At 38.9% G+C, this 20122-nt stretch overlaps 1 long non-coding RNA gene across 2 annotated transcripts in view; it reads left to right on the forward strand.

The window, feature by feature from the left end:
* Positions 1 to 429: 429 nt before the first annotated feature.
* The window catches only part of LOC147379952 (uncharacterized), a 37857-nt gene continuing 18164 nt past the window's right edge, over positions 430 to 20122 (forward strand). The window contains exons 1-2 of one of the 2 annotated variants that reach the window (XR_015169075.1): positions 430 to 647; positions 5034 to 5117. This is a non-coding gene — a long non-coding RNA (uncharacterized LOC147379952). Of the gene's footprint in view, positions 648 to 679; positions 845 to 5033; positions 5118 to 20122 lie in introns of those variants that run through there. The other variant, XR_015169070.1, reaches the window with a different exon arrangement.

A 20122-nucleotide genomic window follows, 5' to 3' on the forward strand; every position in this document is an offset into this window, starting at 1 on the left:
TCTGCAATTTTTTTGACTGTGTCCTCTTCTAAGGAGAGATTATATGTTTGGGCTGCTTCTTCTTTGGAGGAAAATGCCTGTGGTGGTTCCTGGCTTCACACTCATCTCCCACACTGTCCCAAGGAAGAAAGAAAATGTTCTTAATACACCTTATAAGCAAGGGTCCTTATATCCAGCTTAAACTGGCTGTTTATAGTACTCGCTCATCCCTGCCTTATACCGATTGTGTACAAGGCAATACAATGGGTTGATTAAGACAAGCCAAGGAGGCTGAGCCTTGAAGCTGGGAGGAGTCAGTTTTCCTCACAGTTGTTTTAATGAATAACAGCAAAATCTTGAGCCCAAATTTCAAATTTAGATGTCAGAGGAAAAAGAAAAATTATTCTGGTTAGGCAAACCAAAAAGGAAAAGGGAGAGGAAGAAAGAAAAAGGAAAAACTATAGCGATGGTTCTCATTTTGGCTGCACATGAGAATCACCTGGAAGCATTTACAAATTTCAACATAGCGGCCAAAGCACTGGGTGAGGGCAATGCTTTTCAAGGTTCCATAGTTGGTTCCAGTGTGCAGTTCCGTGAGACCACCACAATGCGTGGGAAGAGTTTATTACAGGAAGACAGAACTAATATCTGTCAGCTTCTCTTATCAGGTGGGGATTTTGAAGAGAAATGAGTTGGTTTTATTCCCCAAGCTGTGGCGGCTTAAAGCCACCTGAGCTGACAGTTGTATTTCCTCTTACAAAATGGCTTAAATGTAGTGGAATTGTACTTTTCTAGCCTCACAGTGAACAACAGAAAGGTTACAAGAGGAACTAAATCTCTCATGGGAAGCATAGAGAGAGTCATTGTAAGCACTGCTTTTCCAGAGCAATGGAAAATAGACGGGGATTACAGTTGGGTTTAAAATACCATTTCTTCCCCTCCACCGTTAGCACTATTTGTAGAGTGTGCAACCGTGGGTTCAGCATGGTCAGCTGTGGCATGGCTTTACTTTGTTTTGTTCTCTGATCTCATCACTATCCTTTCATCCACTTACTATTCGTTTTCTCTGTCGGTTTGGTGCTCTGCATTCTGTAGTTTCCTACCTGAGAGTTTAGCAGATAAATCATGTTGAATTACAACAAAGAAAAACCAAAACCCTCTTCAGATTTGTAATTTCCCATTTTCTTTACTATGCGTGTGTGCGATGAGGGGGTTTAGGGGGTGCAGTTATAAGGGAAATAAAATAGAAAATGGACTTTTCTCTCATTTGATTTCTAAAACTGGGCTTTTTTGGAAAGTTTAACTTTTTCGTTTGATTCATGAATTTCATTTGTGTTCAGAAAATACTTTACAAGAAAAAGATCAGCTAATTGGCCTTTGTTTCATCCTAAATTAATTCACTCACCCATTAATTTCACACAACCAAAATTATTGAATGCTTGATATATGTCAGGTACTGTAATTGGGGTAAAATTAAAAGCATCTATCCTTATGAAGCTTATATTCTAATGAGGAAAGATAGTTTATAAACAAATATATAGTAGATCAAGTAGCAGTAAATTTGATGTGGAATAAGAAAGAAAGTTAAGAATGAAAGAGAATCTTGAGGGGGTGGGTGCAGTGGGAGACAATGTAGGTGTCAGTATTTTGAATAGAATGATGAGTGAAGAACTCCTCCTAAGGTGGCATGTGAAGAGAGACCTGAAGAAAATGATGAGCAAACCATGGGTATATCTGGGGGAAAAATTGTAGGCAGAGAAAACAGTAGGTGCAAAGACTCAGGTGGGAGAATGCTGGCATGCCTGAGGGGCAGTGAGGCTAACAGAGAGGGAGGAGAGTAGAGACAGAGAGAACCGGGCTCAGATTATGAAATATCTTGTACACCATTTGCAGAATTTCAGACTTAACTTAAATGAAAGGAGAAGCCATTAGAAGATTTTGAATAAAGGAATGACATCATCTGACATATTTGAAAGGTATTCTCTATTGAGAAACAGCTAAAGAGAGCAAGAGTAGACTCACAGATGGTTAAATAGTTATGGTTTAATAATTTTACCTTTAGTATTGGGTTAGGGTGTGAGATAAGATCATGGCTTCACTTGTTGAATACATTCATACTTGGTAAGTGAGATTCCTTGGCCATAAATTAAATTTTCATGCTAAAAACTATAATCTGTTTCAGAGGCCTTTATCCAGTTCATTGAACTAACTATTGATTATTGTACTAATACCTTAACTATTGAATTACTGTAGCTTTTATTATACAGTGATAAAATGTTTTCAGTGAATATTTGATTAATCAGAAAATATTCATCATATAATATTAGGTCACCTGAAGGAAATACACAGAAATACAAATACTGATGTTCTTAGGATAATAATATTATAGTGTTTTTCCCCTTTATGCTTCTCTATAGCTTCCTAATTTTCCATGATAATCATATATTTAATTTACGATTAGACAGCAATGTTTAAACATTCAAGCAAGACAAATAATTCTCTCCTTTACCACAAATACTCATCCTTAGTATATTCATACCACTTGTGTTATTTTAGTAAATATAAATGCCTCAAAGAAACTGATTTCCCAATAAATTAAGAATTCCAGACTCATATATCTGCACCTGCTCAACATTTCAACTTGAACATCTAACAGGCAAATATCAAATTCAGCATGACTGGAAAAAAGTCGTAAATCCCCTCTCTCCAAAACGGCTTCTCTGCGAATTTTCCTAATGTGGTAAATGGCACCACTTGTCATCCACCTACTTAAGTCAAAGATCTTGCTGTCATTCTGACTCCTCATTTTCTTTCAGGCTTGACCCCTATTTATCAAAATTTGTTGGTTCTACCCTAAAAAACCTCTACCAAATATTTTTACTTCTCACCCCCTCAAAGACCACCACCTACTATTTCATCTTCCCCTGCTACACTCAGTTTTCCATACAGCAACCTGACAGATGCTTAAAATACATAGATCCGATCATTTTAGTCACTCCCACAAGACATTTCAATAGTTTACTATCACATTAAAAATAGAAATCAAAATCTACATGACCAACTAAATCCTGCTATGTGTTTCCCGGAATGACTCCTCTCTTTCTCATCAGGCCCCATCCACCCTGGCTTTCTTGAGGTTTCTCAGCTTAAATGAAAGCATTTATCTAAGACTTCTTGCATTTCTTGTTCTTTCTGCCTAGAATGTTCTTCTTCCAAACATTTTGATTGGTTGTTCCCTTACATAATTTTATCCCTGCTTAAAAAATCACCTCTTCAAAAGAGGACTTCTATGACCAGCTTTTAAAAAATAGCACTGTGAATCATGTTCCATCTTTTTACCTGGCTTGTTTTCCCTCAAAGTATGCATGCTTGCTACTGTGCATGCATGCTAAGCCACTCCAGTCATACCGACTCTTTGCAGTCCCATGACTGCAGTCCACCAGGCTCCTCTGTCCATGGGATTTTCCAGGCAAGAATACTGAAGTGGGTTGTCATGCCCTCCTCCTGGGGATCTTCCCGACCCATGGATCGAACTTGCATCTCTGACATCTTTTGCACTGGCAGGCAGGTTCTTTACTACACTACTAGACACTTGGTTTTGAAAATTGCCTGTCCTGGCTGTGATTCAGAGCCCCAAACTCCTGCATTTATTGGCACCACCCCTGCCTCTGCCAGAGAGATAATGGAGAAATGAGAAGAAAACATTCCAAAAAACCTGTGATGGATATAATCAAGATTTTAAGAGAAATATTGTAGTCACAAGTCAGAAGTAACAGGTTCTTAAGAAATAAAGAAAGAAGGGAGGAAGGAAGGAAATAGAAAGATCAGAGGGAGTTTAAAACTATGATAGTAGAAGTGACATATATATTTTCTTTATATATATAAACATATTTATATAATATATATTTTATATACCATAAACTATTTATAATAAATTGTAATGTATGTATTTTTTATCCTTTTCTGACTATGCACTTACCTTTTATTTTATTGAAATATACTTGACTGCAATATTATTTTATTGTTATTCAGTCACAGTTGTGTCTGACTCTTTGTGATCCCATGGACTGTACCACATCAGTCTTCCCTGTCCTTCACCAACTCCCAGAGTTTGCTCAGACTCATGTTCATTGAGTCGGTGATGCCATCCAACCATCTCATCCTCTGTCATCCCCTTCTCCTCACACCTTCAAACTTTTCCAGCATCATGGTCTTTTCCAATGAGTCAGTTCTTTGCATCAGGTGGCCAAAGTATTGGAGCTTCAGCTGCAACATCAGTCCCTCCAATGAATATTCAGGATTTCCTTTAGAATTGACTGGTTCGATTTCCTTGCAGTCCAAGGGCTCTCAAGAGTCTTCTCCAACACCACAGTTCAAAAGCATCAGTTCTTCAGTGCTCAGCTTTCTTTATGGTCCACGTCTCACAACCATACATGTTCAGTTTAGTTTAGTTCAGTTCAGTTCTGTTGCTCAATCATGTCCGACTCTTTGTGACCCCATGGACTGCAGCACCATACATGACTGCATTCATACATGACTACTGGATAAACCATAGCTTTGACTATATGGACCTTTGTTGGCAAAGTGATGTCTCTCCTTTTTAATACGCTGTCTAGGTTTGTCATAGTTTTTCTTCTAAGGAGCAAGCATCTTTTAATTTCATGGCTGCAGTCACCATCTGAAGTTATGTTCATAAAAATGCTTAGCACAGAGCCTGACTTTCAGAAGATACTCAGTAGATGTTTGATAAGTACAGTTAGATATCTGGCATTAATTAGGCCATAGGAAATATTGCTTACTACTCACTAGGTTTTCATAGAACCGTTCAACTTCAGCTTCTTCAGTGTTCCTGGTTGGGGCATAGACTTGCATCACCGACTTGATGGACGTGAGTCTGAGTGAACTCTGGGAGTTGGTGATGGACAGGGAGGCCTGGCGTGCTGCGATTCATGGGGTCACAAAGAGTCGGACACGACTGAGCGACTGAACGGAACTGACTGAACTGAACTCACTAGGTGTTTATTAAATTTTATTTTTCTTTCCTTTCCCTCTAGCTAAAAATTAAAGAAGGCAACTTCTCTTCTTCTTAAAAAATTACAACCCACAGCTATTGTCAGTATAATCATTCAAGGTCTATGGTGAGTGCTTTTCATGTATGCGCTTGCATTTGTACGTACTCTTTGGGAAAATGTCTATTCAGGTCCTAGCCCATTTATTTATGGTTATTTGTTTTTTGATATGCTGTATGAGGGTTTTTTTTTTATATATTAGTATTAATCCCTTACTGGATATTTCATTTTCTATGTAAAAGCTTTTTATTTGATGTGGTTCCATTTGTTTATTTTTACTTTTTTTTCCCTTGCCTGAGAAGATATGTGCAAAAAATATTACTAAGATTAATGTCAAAGAGCTATGATTTATCCCAGGAAACACATGGTTTCAAGTCTTACATTTAAGTCTTTAATCCACTTTTAGTTTATTTTTAAAGATGGTGTGAGAAAGTAGTTTAGTTTGGTTCTTAACATGTAGTTGTTCAGATTTTCCAACCTTTATTCTCTTTTGCAAATTGTATATTATTATCTTCTTTATTGTAGATTAATTGACCATGTAAGTGTGAGTTTATTTCTGTGTTATCTATTCTATTCCATTGATCTATGTATCTATTTTTGTGCAAGCAACATACTGTTCTGATAGTTTAAAATCAAGAAGTACAATGCCTCCAGCTTTTGTTTTCTTTCTCAGGATTGTTTTTGCTACTTGGGGTCCTTTTTATTTCCATTCTAATTTTACAATTATTTGTTTCAGTTACATGAAAGATGCCACTGTTTTGTGATTAGTGTATAGTAACGTTAGGGTATAGATTTATGTCTTTTGATTTTGTATCCTGTAACTTTACTGAATCCATTTATTAGTTCTAATAGTTTTAATGGCATTTTTAGGATTTTCTGTATATAGTATCCTGTCATCTGTAAGCAATGACAATTTTGCTTCTTTATTTAAATTTGAATTTCTTTCATTATTTTTTTTTCTTGTCAGTTGCTATGACTCGAACTTTCAATTCAGTTCAGTCACTCAGTCGTGTCCGACTACTTGTGACCCCATGACCACAGCACACCAGGCCTCCTTGTTGATCACCAACTCCTGGAGTTCACCCAAACCCATGTCCATTGATTCAGTGATGCCATCCAACCATCTCATCCTCTGTCTTCCCCTTCTCCTCCTGCCCTCAGTCCCTCCCAGCATCAGGGTCTTTTCAAATGAGTCAGCTCTTCGCATCAGGTGGTGAAAGTATTGGAGTTTCAGCTTCAACATCAGTCCTTCCAATGAATATTCAGGACTGATCTTCAGAATGGACTGGTTGGATCTCCTTGCAGTCCAAGGGACTCTCAAGAGTCTTCTCCAACACCACAGTTCAAAAGCATCAATTCTTCGGCACTCAGCTTTCTTCACAGTCCAACTCTCACATCCATACATGACCACTGGAAAAACCATAGCCTTGACTAGACGGACCTTTGTTGGCAAAGTAATGTCTCTGTTTTTCAATATGCTATCTAGGTTGGTCACAACTTTCCTTCCAAGGAGTAAGCATCTTTTAATTTCATGGCTGCAGTCACCATCTGCAGTGATTTTGGAGCCTAAAAAAATAAAGTCTGACACTGTTTCCACTGTTTCCCCATCTATTTCCCATGAAATGATGCGACCAGATGCCATGATCTTTATTTTCTGAATGTTGAGTTTTAAGCCAACTTTTCCACTCTCCTCTTTCACTTTCATCAAGAGGCTTTTTAGTTCCTCTTCACTTTCTGCCATAAGGGTGGTGTCATCTGCATATCTGAGGTTATTGATATTTCTCCTGGCAATCTTGATTCCAGCTTGTGCTTCTTCCAGCCTAGTGTTTCTCATGATGTACTCTGCATATAAGTTAAATAAGCAAGGTGACAATATACATCCTTCATGTACTCCTTTTCCTATTTGGAACCAGTCTGTTGTTCCATGTCCAGTTCTAACTGTTGCTTCTTGACCTGCACACAGGTTTCTCAAGAGGCAGGTCAGGTGGTCTGGTATTCCCATCTCTTGAAGAATTTTCCACAGTTTATTGTGATCCACACAGTCAAAGGCTTTGGCATAGTCAATAAACCATTCAGTATCACAATAATCCAAGGCTATGCCCCAACCAGTAATGCTGAAGAAACTGAAGTTGAACGGTTCTATGAAGACCTACAAGACCTTTTAGAACTAACACCCAAAAAAGATGTCCTTTTCATTATAGGGGACTAGAATGCAAAAGTAGAAGTCAAGAAACACCTGGAGTAATAGGTAAATTTGGCCTTGGAATATAGAATGAAGCAGGACAAAGACTAATAGAGTTTTGCCAAGAAAATGCACTGGTCATAGCAAACACCCTCTTCCCACAACACAAGAGAAGACTCTACACATGGACATCACCAGATGGTCAACACTGAAATCAGATTGAAATGTCTAGTTGTGGTCTTTTCTTTCTGTTTAGAGAAATTCCTTTAACATTTCTCGTGAAGCCAGTAGAGTCCTGAACTCTCAGCCTTTGCGTATCTGTAATACTTGTTATATCTCCTTCAAATCTGAATGATAGCCTTCCTGGGTAGAGTATTTTGGATTATAAGCTTTTATTTTTTATCAAAGTATATCATTCTGGTCCTTTCTGGCTTGCAAAATTTCTGGTGAAAGGTAATTGATAATTTTATGGGAGTTCCCTTGTATGTGATTAGCGGCTTTTCTCTTGCTGCTCTTAAGATTCTCTATCTTTAATTTTTGCCATTTTAATTATAGTGTGTCTTGGAATGGACTTCTTTGAGTTCATCTTGTTTAGAACTCTCTGTGTTTCTGGATCTAGATTTCTGTTTCCTTTTTCAGACTTGGAATTTCTCAACTATTATTTCATCAAATACAATATTGTCTGCCTGCCCCCCTTTTCCTCTCCTCTCCTTCTGAAACTCCTCTGATATGAATGTCAGTATGCTTGATGTTGTCTCAGAGGCCTCTTAAGCTATTATCATTACAAAAAAGATTTTTTTTTCCTGTTCAGTTTGGGTGAGTTCCATTTCTCTTTCAGCTTATGATCCACTTCTCTGCATCATCTATCTATTCTACAATTGATTCCTTCCACTGTATTTTCTACTTCAGTAATTATATTTTTCAGCTCTCTGTGGTTCTTCTTTATGTTTTCTAACTCTTTGTTAAAATTCTTACTTTGTTTATCCATTCTTCTTGAGTTTGTTGAGAATCTTTATAATCATTACCTTGAACTATTTATCAGGTAGATTTCCTAATTCTCACTTTGTTTATCCATTCTTCTGAGATTGTTGAGAATCTCTATGATCATTACCTTGAACCATTTATTAGGTAGATTGCTTACCTCTGTTCTGGTTAGTTCATTTTCTGAGGTTTTTGTTTGTGACACATTCCTCTATCTCTTCATTTTTCTAATTCTCTGTGTTTATTTCTGTGTATTAGGAGAGACAGTTATGTTTTCCAGTCCTGGAGAAGGGATTTAATATAGGAGATGCCCTACAGGGTCCCGCTGCACACTGCTCTCTGGTCACCAGGGCTGTGTGCTCTAGGGTACTCCCTAAGTGCGCTGCATGGACCTTTCTGTTATGGCAGGGCTAGTTACTGTGGGCACGATGGTAGATGGAGCTGACCTCTGGACTGGTGGACTGCCAAACTATGTGTTCTTTGGTTGCTGCTGACCCACTGGTAGGCATGTCAGGTCCCTGGAGGGTGTGTGGAGGCCCAGGTCTAGTGTTAACCTGCTGGTACTGGTAGGGCTTGGTTCCTGCATGGCTGGCTCGATCATCATGGTAGTCCAGATGATCTAGGACTGGTGCCAGACTGCTAGTGGGTGGATAAGCCCCTGGCACTAATATGCTAGAGGGAGGATCTCAAAATAGCTCTTAACAGCATCAATGTCCTTCTGGTAGTATGATCTCCCCCAAATGGCTGCTGCTGCTAAGTCACTTCAGTCGTGTCTGACTCTGTGGGACCCCATAGATGGCAGCCCACCAGGCTGCCCCGTCCCTGGGATTCTTCAGGCAAGAATACTGGAGTGGGTTGCCATTTCCTTCTCCAATGCATGAAAGGGAAAAGTCAAAGTGAAGTTGCTCAGTCGTGTCCGACTCTTAGAGACCTCATGGACTGCAGCCTACCAGGCTCCTCTGTCCATGGGATTTTCCAGGCAAGAGTACTGGAGTGGGGTGCCATTGCCTTACCAGTATCTATGTCTCAAGGGAGCCCTAGCTGCTTCCTGCCTCCCTGAGAGGCTCTACATGATTAGCAGTGGTTCTGACCCATCCTCCTTTCAAACTGTATCTTTTCTGCTAGTCTGCAGGTCACTGGCATATATATTTGCTCTGTAAATAGTTGTAATTTTGGTGTTACCATGGAAGGAGGTGAGCTGTGTCTTTCTCTTCTGCCTTCTTGGCCACACCCCTGCCCAGTTCTCTGTTCACTCTTTTCTACTTGTTGGTTTTTCTATTTCTTTCTTATATTAATTGCTTCTCTTTTAAAAAGCACACTTTTTCAGATTCTTGAGAGATGAAGCTTCATTTCCACTTCTTGTTTTTTCATTTCAAGGCAAATTATAGGTCACTGAACAACCTATGAATTGATTAGGTTCTGACCTCTAGTTTTCAATTGAGGATTGTGGAATTATTTACTGCATAAAAAGTATGGCCACATTGCCATTGTTTCTTTAGCAAGAAGTATGAACAAGGCATTTTCACTTTGAGCAATGATTCTTCATTGGTATCACCTGGGAATTTGTTACATGTACATTTTGGTGTATCACCCCAGATCTACTCATTCATAAACTCTGTGAGTAAGTTTCATCTGTATGTATTTTGGAAAGACCTCTGAGTGATTCTGATACACAGTAATGTTTGAAGACTGTTGCCTTAGGAAAAAAAAGGTGGGGGGGGGGGATGTTATCACAGATTTATTCAACATTTAGTTTACATAATCTCTCTGTAATTTAAATTTTAAAAGGTAATAACACTAACTCCCCCCCCCCCACCTTTTTTTTTTTTTTTTGAAAATGTACTGGCTTTTTCTACATTAAGTCTTCTTAGCTGTGGGTTGGGCATGGAGCAAAGGTAGGTGTGCAACTAGATCAATGTGATTCACTCCAATTAGACAACAGTAATATACATAAACTTCTAGCAAATTCCAGAAACATCTTAAATAACAATAAATGTTAGTTTCCTTGATTATTTCCAACTACAGGAAACTTGGTCCTTTAATTTTTCTGACCGACTAGCCCTAGGTTCATATTATTCCCCACAGGGCAATGCAGAATGGATTTAGATTCAACTATCATTTACTGAGAATCTAGTATGTGCCGTGTTTTCTATTTTAGATCTCCTTATAACTCTATGTAGTAACATTTTTATACTCTTACTATGCGAAAGCCCTTGAAACATTTGTAGACATACTTAGCATCACTTTCCAAGCAATACAACTCTAACTCTGTCAATTGCTTCTCATGTGATAATGATTTTAAGATTTTCAAAACTCTAATTGCTTTCCCCAAATCATATTTCGGCTTCCTAACATGGTATGCAGTTCCTCATATTTTGGTATTACATGCTGCTGCTGCTTCTGCTAAGTCGCTTCAGTCATGTCCAACTCTGTGAGACCCCATAGATGCAGACCACCAGGCTCCTCCATCCATGGGATTCTCCAGGCAAGAATACTAGAGTGGGTTGCCATTTCCTTCTCCATTGGTATTACATACTACATATATAAACAGTGACCCTAACACATATAACATATTATCTCTTGTTCTAGACACTGTATTCCAATGAAAGAAACCTAAAATTACCTTCACCTCTGTGTATATGAGGCATATAACTGTGATTCTTATAAACTGATGTCTTAACAAGTCTTTCTTGACATGATTTTTTTAACCAAAGTGTATTTTACATCTGTTTTTATTAAATATAATCTTAGTAGTTTTAGTCATCATTCCAATCTGTTATGATTTCTTTGAGCTTTGATTCTGTCTTCTCTTCTTTTTATTAGCTATTCCTCCCATATGTCTATCATCTGCACAACTTATAATTGTGCTTTTATGTCTTTGTTCAAGTTGTTGATGAAAATGTTGGATAGAACAGACTCCCATAATAATGCACATAATACTAATATCTTATATTTTTATGATGCTAAAGCATTCAAAAAGCATATTCATATACGTGATCTCATTTGTTACTATTATCATGGGAGGTAGGAAAGGCAACCTTTTTTTTTTCTCATGTTATGGATAAAGAAATTTGATGCTAAGAGAACATAAGTCACACCTCAATTGGTAAAGAGTTAGTGGTACTATAACTTAGGTATTTTAAAGAGGCTTTTGTTTATAGTTCCAACCAACTATGAATTTGAATCCAGCTAACTGTATTACCATTCAGCCCATATTCATGCATCTGTAATTAGTTTCATAAAGCAGGAAGGATTAACTCATTCTTCTGGAAGAAATGGTGTTAAAACAGACAAGAAAGGATAGGACCCAGCCAATCAAAGTGTTGGGGGAGGCAAATGGAAGCCATAAAGTCTCTGTCTCTCCCACCACAGCACAAGCAAAATGGGCCTGGAGAAAAAACTCAGGAATGCTGATGGGGAAATCTGCTTTGGGTTGGGCAAATGACTATGTGGGGGAGGTCTCCTCCAGTGAAATATAAAGTACCACATATGACATGTTTTGAAGCCTAATCTACATGTCTCAGAACATATTTGATGAGAAATCTCACTGACTGAAGAAGTCAGCTCCGACAGTAAGCATACAAGGCCAAGACTGCATAACATCTTCCTCTGATGCACTTAGTCCATTCCTCCTCCTCTGAGGCTTTATTCCTAAATTGATGCACAACAGTGAGGAACGCATAGCAATATTTATCCACAGAATAGCAACCCTGCTTTCTGGTAAACAGGAATGGGGGTGAGCTAAAGGGTCTGGGTATTGAAGCACAACTCCATCTTTACCAGGTGAAGTTCATGGTAATAATGAAGCATTGTATAGAGAGGTATCTCTTAGGTTGACTCTTATAAAATTATGAATATTTGACTCTTTTTGACCAATGACAGTTTCATACAATTCACCCAATACCTTCCAGTTTTTAATTTAATTTATTTATTTTTAACTGTGTGGAGTCTTCGTTGCTGCTTGGACTTTTCTCTAGTTGTGGCGAGCGGGGGCTACTCTCTAGGTGCAGTAAATGGGCTTCTCATTGCAGTAGCCTCTCCTGTTGTGGAGCGTGGGACTCTAGGATGTGTGGGCTTCAGTAGTTGCGGCATGTGGGCTCAGTAGTTGTGGCTCCTGGGCTCTAGAACAAAGGTTCAATCGACGTGGCTCACAGGCCTAACCACTCTGCAGCATGTGGGATCCTCCTAGAACAGAGACAGAACCAGTGTTTCCTACATTGCCAGGCGGACTCTCAATCACTGAGCCGCCAAGGAAGCTCTACCTGCTAGTTTTGTTCTGAGATCTAAAAGGACCAGGATAAGAAAATGTGCCTAACGTGTTCACTATAGCTTCTTTTGGAGAAGGCAATGGCAAGCCACTCCAGTACTCTTGCCTAGAAAATCCCATGGATGGAGGAGCCTGGTAGGCTGCAGTCCATGGGGTCACTACAAGTCGGACGCGACTGAGCGAATTCACTTTCACTTTTCACTTTCACACAATGGAGAAGGCAATGGTAACCCACTCCAGTGTTCTTGCCTGGAGAGTCCCAGGGACGGCAGAGCCTGGTGGGCTGCCGTCTATGGGGTCGCACAGAGTCGGACAGGACTGAAGCAACTTAGCAGCATAGCTTCTTTACTTTTCAAAGTGTTTTGGAAAGGAAATAATTTTAGCGGACTTTTGTTATTCAGATTAATGTATTAGTTCCAAAAAAGCTTTGCAGATCTATCAAATCACTAATTAGTGGGAAGTAACAAAATAAATTTAATCAAGCCAACATATTGAGAACGCTTTATGGGCTAGGCACTATACTAGGTGCCAGGGATGGAGAAATGTGCAAAATAAAATTCCTAACATCAGGAGTTCTTAACCCAATCTAGGGTCAAACAAAAGCAAGCAAATTGTAATATAGTAAAATTAATTCAAGATAAAAATATGTGAAGACAGAGCATAATTTTCCAGGCCAGCAAGGGTAAGGGGAATGAGATAAGATTACAACCGATCTGAGTTTTGAAAGATAAATATGATTTAGCCAGATAGACAAGAGGAATAAAGGGCATTCCAGGCTGGAAAAGTGATTGTGCCAAGGCTAGAGGCATGGGGATGTGGAAGCTGGAATATGATGGAGAGTCAAAGAGACATACGCAATTTGGAAACATTTTCTTTTACTTATGGGATCACTTACTTGTAATGTTAATTAACCTTGTCCTGATGAAAATTTTAAATATATAATTTTTTGAAGAGGTAACATCAACATTTCAATTATTTCCTTTTGACTTTTTGCATTTACTTTTCCTGTGCTTTGGATTTAAGAAACTAAGATGGCAATTTTTTTTTAAGAAAAAAGGAAAGTTGTACCTTGATTGAGTTACCTAACTTTATTTGCATAACTATGTACATTTTACAGTAGAGCACAATATCAAAACAAACAATAATATCCCTGCCATGTTACACAAAGGTATGATTACACAGTTTAAAACTCAATTTTATTGTGCACATATGAAGACTGGTTTTTGATTGCTCAGTTTTTTTCTTCCCAACTCATAATAATTTCATTCTTCATCTTAAAGTTCTAAGGTTCAACTACATTTGAATTATCCATAAAAAATCATAAGTATTGTCTCTGCATGAAAATTTCCCCCATACTTCATAACTTGAAAATGACTAAAGCAATTTATGCACTAAAAAGGAAGTGGGGGGTGGGTGGGGAATCTCTATTCTCAGACAAGGGCAAGGGAGTCTGAGAATCAAAGGATAATTTCTTGAAAGAAAAGGCTGAACAGGTCAAAACAAAAGGTGATACTGCATGTTGTTTTGAAATGCTGACAATAGTATTCCTTCCTACTTGCCTTTCGGGCAATGTGGTCTGAAATTGAACTGTGAGGGACCAGCGCCCCAGGGTCTCTCTGTACATCATCTTTAAGACCCATAAAGCCCTAGTGTCCTCCGACTACTCTGTTCTATTTTTGAGTGAGAGAAACACATGTGATTGAAAGGAAGGTTAAAATCTAAGCCAGACAACAAGGAGGCAGCTGAAAGGCTTGTTCACCCTGGAGTGTAATGAAAGATGTTGGTTCTGAGGCAGAAGTTAAGCTTTGTTGGAGGCTTCAGGTTGCCTAGAAGTTTGCAATCAAAGAGGAGTCAGAGTCTGATGTGGTTGTGAGGAAATGCGCCTCTCTTACATTGCTCTTCTGTGATGTAGGGGCTGTGTACAGGCACATGTACTGAACTGGGAATCCCTGGGAAGTCCCCAAAAGAAGACTTCTAGTTGTGTTCTGCTGAAGCAGTCAACTTCAAAGGGACCCACAGTTGCTGCTACAGAGACAGTGTGACTGAATGTATGGCCTTTTCCTGCCATTTCTGTTGTTCTTACACGTAGTGTCCTTTGCTGACAGCACCTGGCAAGCCGTGCCTGTGTAGACAGCTTGTTTCGCTACATTGTGAGCAAACCTCAAAGTCTAGACTATTTGTGAAATGAATTTGGTTAAGGGTATAAAATGAAAGTCACTCAGTCATGTCCGACTCTTTGTGAGTCCATGGAATACTCATCCAGTATTCCAGATCAGAATACTGGAGTGGGTAGCCTTTCCCTTCTCCAGGGGATCTTCCCAACCCAGGGATTGAACCCAAATCTCCCACATTGCAGGTGGATTCTTTACCAACTGAGCTATGAGGGAAGCCATAGGTTAAAGGTATATAGACTGCCTAATCATAATATGTGAATCAACCTCTTCTAGGAAAGGAGCCTGGATTTAAACAAAGCTTGACTTAGGTGTTAGTAATTGTGTGTATATTAAAAATCAATAATATATTTTGAAATGAGAGTGGTATGATAAGAAAATACTGTGTTATGAAGATATGAACAGACTTCAACATTAGATCCTATGCACTAAAATATGAATAAGTTAAATATTAATGTGTTAGCCTTGGAGGTAAGGTGGTAATGGGTATCATACACTGAAAACTGAAAATGAGGACAAAAGAGGTTGACAAAGAATAATTAGAGCTCATGTGGTCACTGGTTCAGGGTTTGGCAGAGCCTCGCTGGAGAATTTTTGCAAGTTCAGCATATATACAGGACCCGGGAAATGAAACATTGCTTGAGCAAAATGGCTTATAGTTTATAAATTTGATGGTTTGTTCCTAGTAAACTCAATGAACTAATTAAATGGTGTTCTTGTTTAGTTACTAAGTCACATCTGACTGTTTCTAATCCTATGGACTACAGCCTGCCAACTCCTCTGTCCACAAGATTTTCCAGGCAAGAATACAGGAGTGGGTTGCCATGCCCTTCTCCAGGGGATCTTCCTGACCCAGGGACAGAACCGGTTTCTCCTGCATTGGCAGGCACATTCTTTACCACTGAGCCAGTTGGGAAGCCCAAACCAGTTAGTCATGTATGATTCAGTAGTGAGTTACTTAGTAATAAGAGTTTGTTGTGCCTTAAAGTTCAGGGGTTAGGGAGAGTCTTAGGATGGGGTGGGGGTTAAGATAAGAGTGTGTCATCAATTAAATAGGCAGAGAAGATGCTGAGAGCAAGGAGTGCCTTTTGAAGTGGCTTGTCTTACATGAAAAACTCACTGTCCCATCAGTCTTTGCTTGCTCCTTGAACTGAGACATTGGAAGAAGCTAACATTTATTGTAGATGAAGTCCCAGTGGTGAGCAAAACTGAAGATGACTCCACATCCATTGAGTCCCTCCGTGCAAACATAAGAACAATCAAAGGATATTAAAGGACACCAAAGAACACCCTTTACCCAGATTCACCTACTGCTAGCATTTTGGTCTGTTTGCTTTCTCTCTTTATCTTCAGAGATAAAGAATGTTCAGATATTCCTGGATGCCTGCATGACTTTATTGAAAATCTAAAAGAGATTCTGCTCTACCATCTCCCATTTCTTTATTTCATTACTTTATTCCTAATCCTATGAAAGCCTTATTTCTCTTTGCTGGACTGGTAAAACCCTTTCATCTCTGGTAGAAACTACTCTCCCCACAGCCTTCAGCATCCCCACTTTATCCAAGGTTATCTCCTGAGCTTGCCTCCCTCTTTTCAAGCCCAATGCATCATTACTGAGATATCTGCAGTCTGAGTCCTGCCTCCACATCTCCTGCCTCCTTGGAGCCTTTTTTCCCCTCACAGCCCCATATGCTTGCTCAGTTTTCACTCCCAGTTCTCACAAACCTTTCTCCATCAGCTGCCCCTCCCATCTGGAAGCAGTCCTCCCCCAGTCACGTCAGTATTAAAAACTATCCTCATTCATTCCACTCTTCTGACCTAGTACAGCATCCTTCTCTCTCCCACTGGAAGCTGAACATTTGCATTTTATCACATCCGCCCCGGCCCATATGGGGTCACCCTTCAATCCTCTGATATTTTTAGAGAAAGTGAGGATCTTGCTACCATCGTTAGTCTGGTATTCCTGGCTTTTCAGCCAAAAGTTTGGCTGTCTAGTGACAGACTGCAGTAGGGACTGAAAAGTGGATCATAGCTATTATCAAGGAGAAAAAGTTACCTCAGGATTCTAGAAGCCTGTGGCCTCTGCTCTCCTCCTGTGTGCTGAAATGTTAGGTAGAGTGCAAATTAGTGATGAATATGATGGAGAGGAGGGAATGTACTAGGTAAAGAGGGGACCAGATGCAGTTAGGGTTTGAATCTTCCAAATACTACTCACATCTTCACCTATGAAAATTCTTGGGGATACCTGTTGGTCTCAGAACACTAGTAACTCTTTTTTCGTTTTAACTTTTCATCCTAGATACGTAAATGATCCACTGAGAATATGGAGTTGTGCAATAATGTTGATTTTCACTGTTGTCTGTTCATCTTGAATAGCTATTTAAATTTAGTTACTGGTGGCCATCTGTTTACCATTCTATGAAATGGGGGCACTGGATTTGATTATGTCAAAAGTCTAGTCATTCTGTTATTATGTGTGCATAGCTACTATGAAGCATGCTAGAAGGTAGAGTCAGAAACTCCTTCCTTGGAAGAGGGAACAGGTGAATTGAGAGTAGGAGCATTGAACAGTCCTTGTTTATACCTGTAATTATCCAGTTATAACAGAAGAGTTATTACTTAGCACCCCAAAATAAGTATAGATTATTCTGCTTTCTAAAGGATTTGGATAAAATTATCTGTATGTACTGTTTCTTTTCTCTCAGGGAAATTGGTTGAGATGATAGGAAGTAAAGAAATTCAAATTATCTTCCTGTTCATCTGTGCTCTTCTGGAAGAATCTGTTGCTTTGCTTTGTCTACTTTAGTGGCAGGCTCTGAGCTGGGTAGGTGATGAAGGGTTAAGTTACTCTGCATAATAATGTACAAGAGAATGCCTCTCAGGGAAGCTAAAGGAAGAAGCCCCAGAAAAGAGTGAAGCAGGGAGTTTTTAGACTGCTAAGCAGCAGACTGAAGCAAAAACCTGTCACCTCAACCTTCAGGAAAGTCTGCTCCATGAAAACCACTTAAGTGAGAAAGTCTGAATAGACAAAAAACACCAGGTAGAGGAAGTGAGATCAGAGTAAGATCAGAGTTCATGGGAAGATAGAACTCAATACTGAAATACGTTCAGTTCAGTTCCGTCACTCAGTCATGTCCGACTCTTTGTGACCCCATGAATCGCAGCACGCCAGGCCTCCCTGTCCATCACCAACTCCCGGAGTTCACTCAAACTCATGTCCATTGAGTCGGTGATGCCATTCAGCCATCTCATCCTCTGTCGTCCCCTTCTCCTCCTGCCCCCAATCCCTCCCAGCATCAGGGTCTTTTCTAATGAGTCAACTCTTCTAATGAGGTGGCCAAAGTATTGGAGTTTCAGCTTCAGCATCAGTCCTTCCAATGAACACCCAGGACTGATCTCCTTTAGAATGGACTGGTTGGATCTCCTTGCAGTCCAAGGGACTCTCAAAAGTCTTCTCCAACACCACAGTTCAAAAGCATCAATTCTTCGATGCTCAGCCTTCTTCACAGTCCAACTCTCACATCCATACATGACCACTGGAAACACCATAGCCTTGACTAGATGGACCACAAAGTCATATTTCTGCTTTTGAATATGCTATCTAGGCTGGTCATAACTTTCCTTCCAAGCAGTAAGTGTCTTTTAATTTCATGGCTGCAGTCACCATCTGCAGTGATTTTGGAGCCCCAGAAAATAAAGTCTGACACTGTTTCCACTGTTTCCCCATCTATCTGCCATGAAGTGATGGGACCAGATGCCACAATCTTCGTTTTCTGAAAGTTGAGCTTTAAGCCAACTTTTTCACGCTCCTCTTTCACTTTCATCAACAGGCTTTTTAGTTCCTCTTCTAAACATTTTGACGAGAGCATTGCAGACTTGGTATAGTGGAATCAAGGCACATAAAGAACATGTCTTATATACTTAAGAATATTCTAAAGAACATTACCACCCACAGGACACATTTTTGACATACTTTCTGTTCTTATACCTTGTAGGAAACCCCACATATGTGAATGTATTTGCCCTTTAAATGTGACATAATCAACTGCAATGGCTTAATGCCCCAGTTTATGAACTATGAGGGCTAATTAGATATAATCAATATACTATAACACATTTCAAAGGGAGACATTTAAATGTCATAAATTTTATCTATAATATAGACCTGATTCCATTTTATCATATTACTTTTTTTCCAGCTGTAATATTAGACTTACTGTAAATGTTCTATTCTAACAGCACACCCTCGAACATTTTTCATTTCTACAGAAACTTAGGACCTGTGGTAATCAATACTTGATGGGACTGTTGAGTTACTTGATATGATAGCTTCTGACAAAGCATTAACTTTTATTGACAACATATTCACATGTTTTAATACAGTGACTGGCACATAATAATTGTCAATAAATATTAGTTATTGCCAATCTTACTATTTTTGCAGTTGTTATTGAATACTAAATATGGTCCTTTTCACAACTATTACCTCATTAAAAATCAAAGAACAGTACTTCAAGGTATATACTATCATCCTAGTTTCATAAAAAGGAATATAAGGTCCAAATAAACCCAACACTTACATATATTTTAACAAATAGAAAATAGTAAAGTGATTATTCAAACCCAAAGCACATGTTCCTTCCATGATATGCATTTATCTAAATATGATCTGCCTTTGCTGGAGATGGGTGATTATAAGTAGTGCATAGAAAAACATTTACAAATTTTAGTAGACTTACATTAATTTTGACATATATAAGAAAAATATTTATGACTAGTAATAATATATTTCTGGTTATAGCGGTGATTATGGACTGTAGCCCACCAAGCTTCTCTGTCCATGGGATTCTCCAGGCAAGAACACCAGAGTGGATTGCCATGCTTTCCTCCAGATGATCTTCCTGATGCAGGGATTGAATCCCGGACTCCTGCATTGCAGGCAGACTCTTTACCATCTGAGCCACAAGGGAAGCCTCAATAATAGATTTCCGGTTATAGCAGTGATTATAAAAATAGTCTTAAAATATTTTATTAGAATAAAATACGTATTAAACTTAAAAAATATATTCATAATAATACAGCTGGAAAAAGTCACAAAAGAAGTGCTTAAATGGTTGAAGCTTAAATAAGAGTATAACAGATCATACTTAGAGGACTTCTTAAACTTCTCTTGTCAGGAGCTCAGTGATGGCTTGGAAACTAGAAAAATCTGTTCGCTTACATGAAACATCATATGTTAAAACATCATTTAAAATGTCTACTAAATTGTTATTGTAAAGGAAATATCATTTTTAAAGCAAGTGGAACTTCTTTGCTTCTTTCTTTCTGGCTTCTCTGGGTCTTCGTTGCTATGTGTGGACTTTAATTGTGACAAGTAGAGGCTACTCTCTAGTTGTCATGAGTGGATTTTTCATTGTGGTGTTTTCTCTTGTTGTGGAGCATGGACCCTCGAGCTCAGGATCAGTAATCGTGA

Source organism: Bos grunniens, chromosome 1 (genome assembly GCF_055505025.1).
Source record: "Bos grunniens cultivar Pamir isolate PY7600 chromosome 1, Bosgru_T2T1.0, whole genome shotgun sequence".
NCBI lineage: Eukaryota > Metazoa > Chordata > Mammalia > Artiodactyla > Bovidae > Bos > Bos grunniens.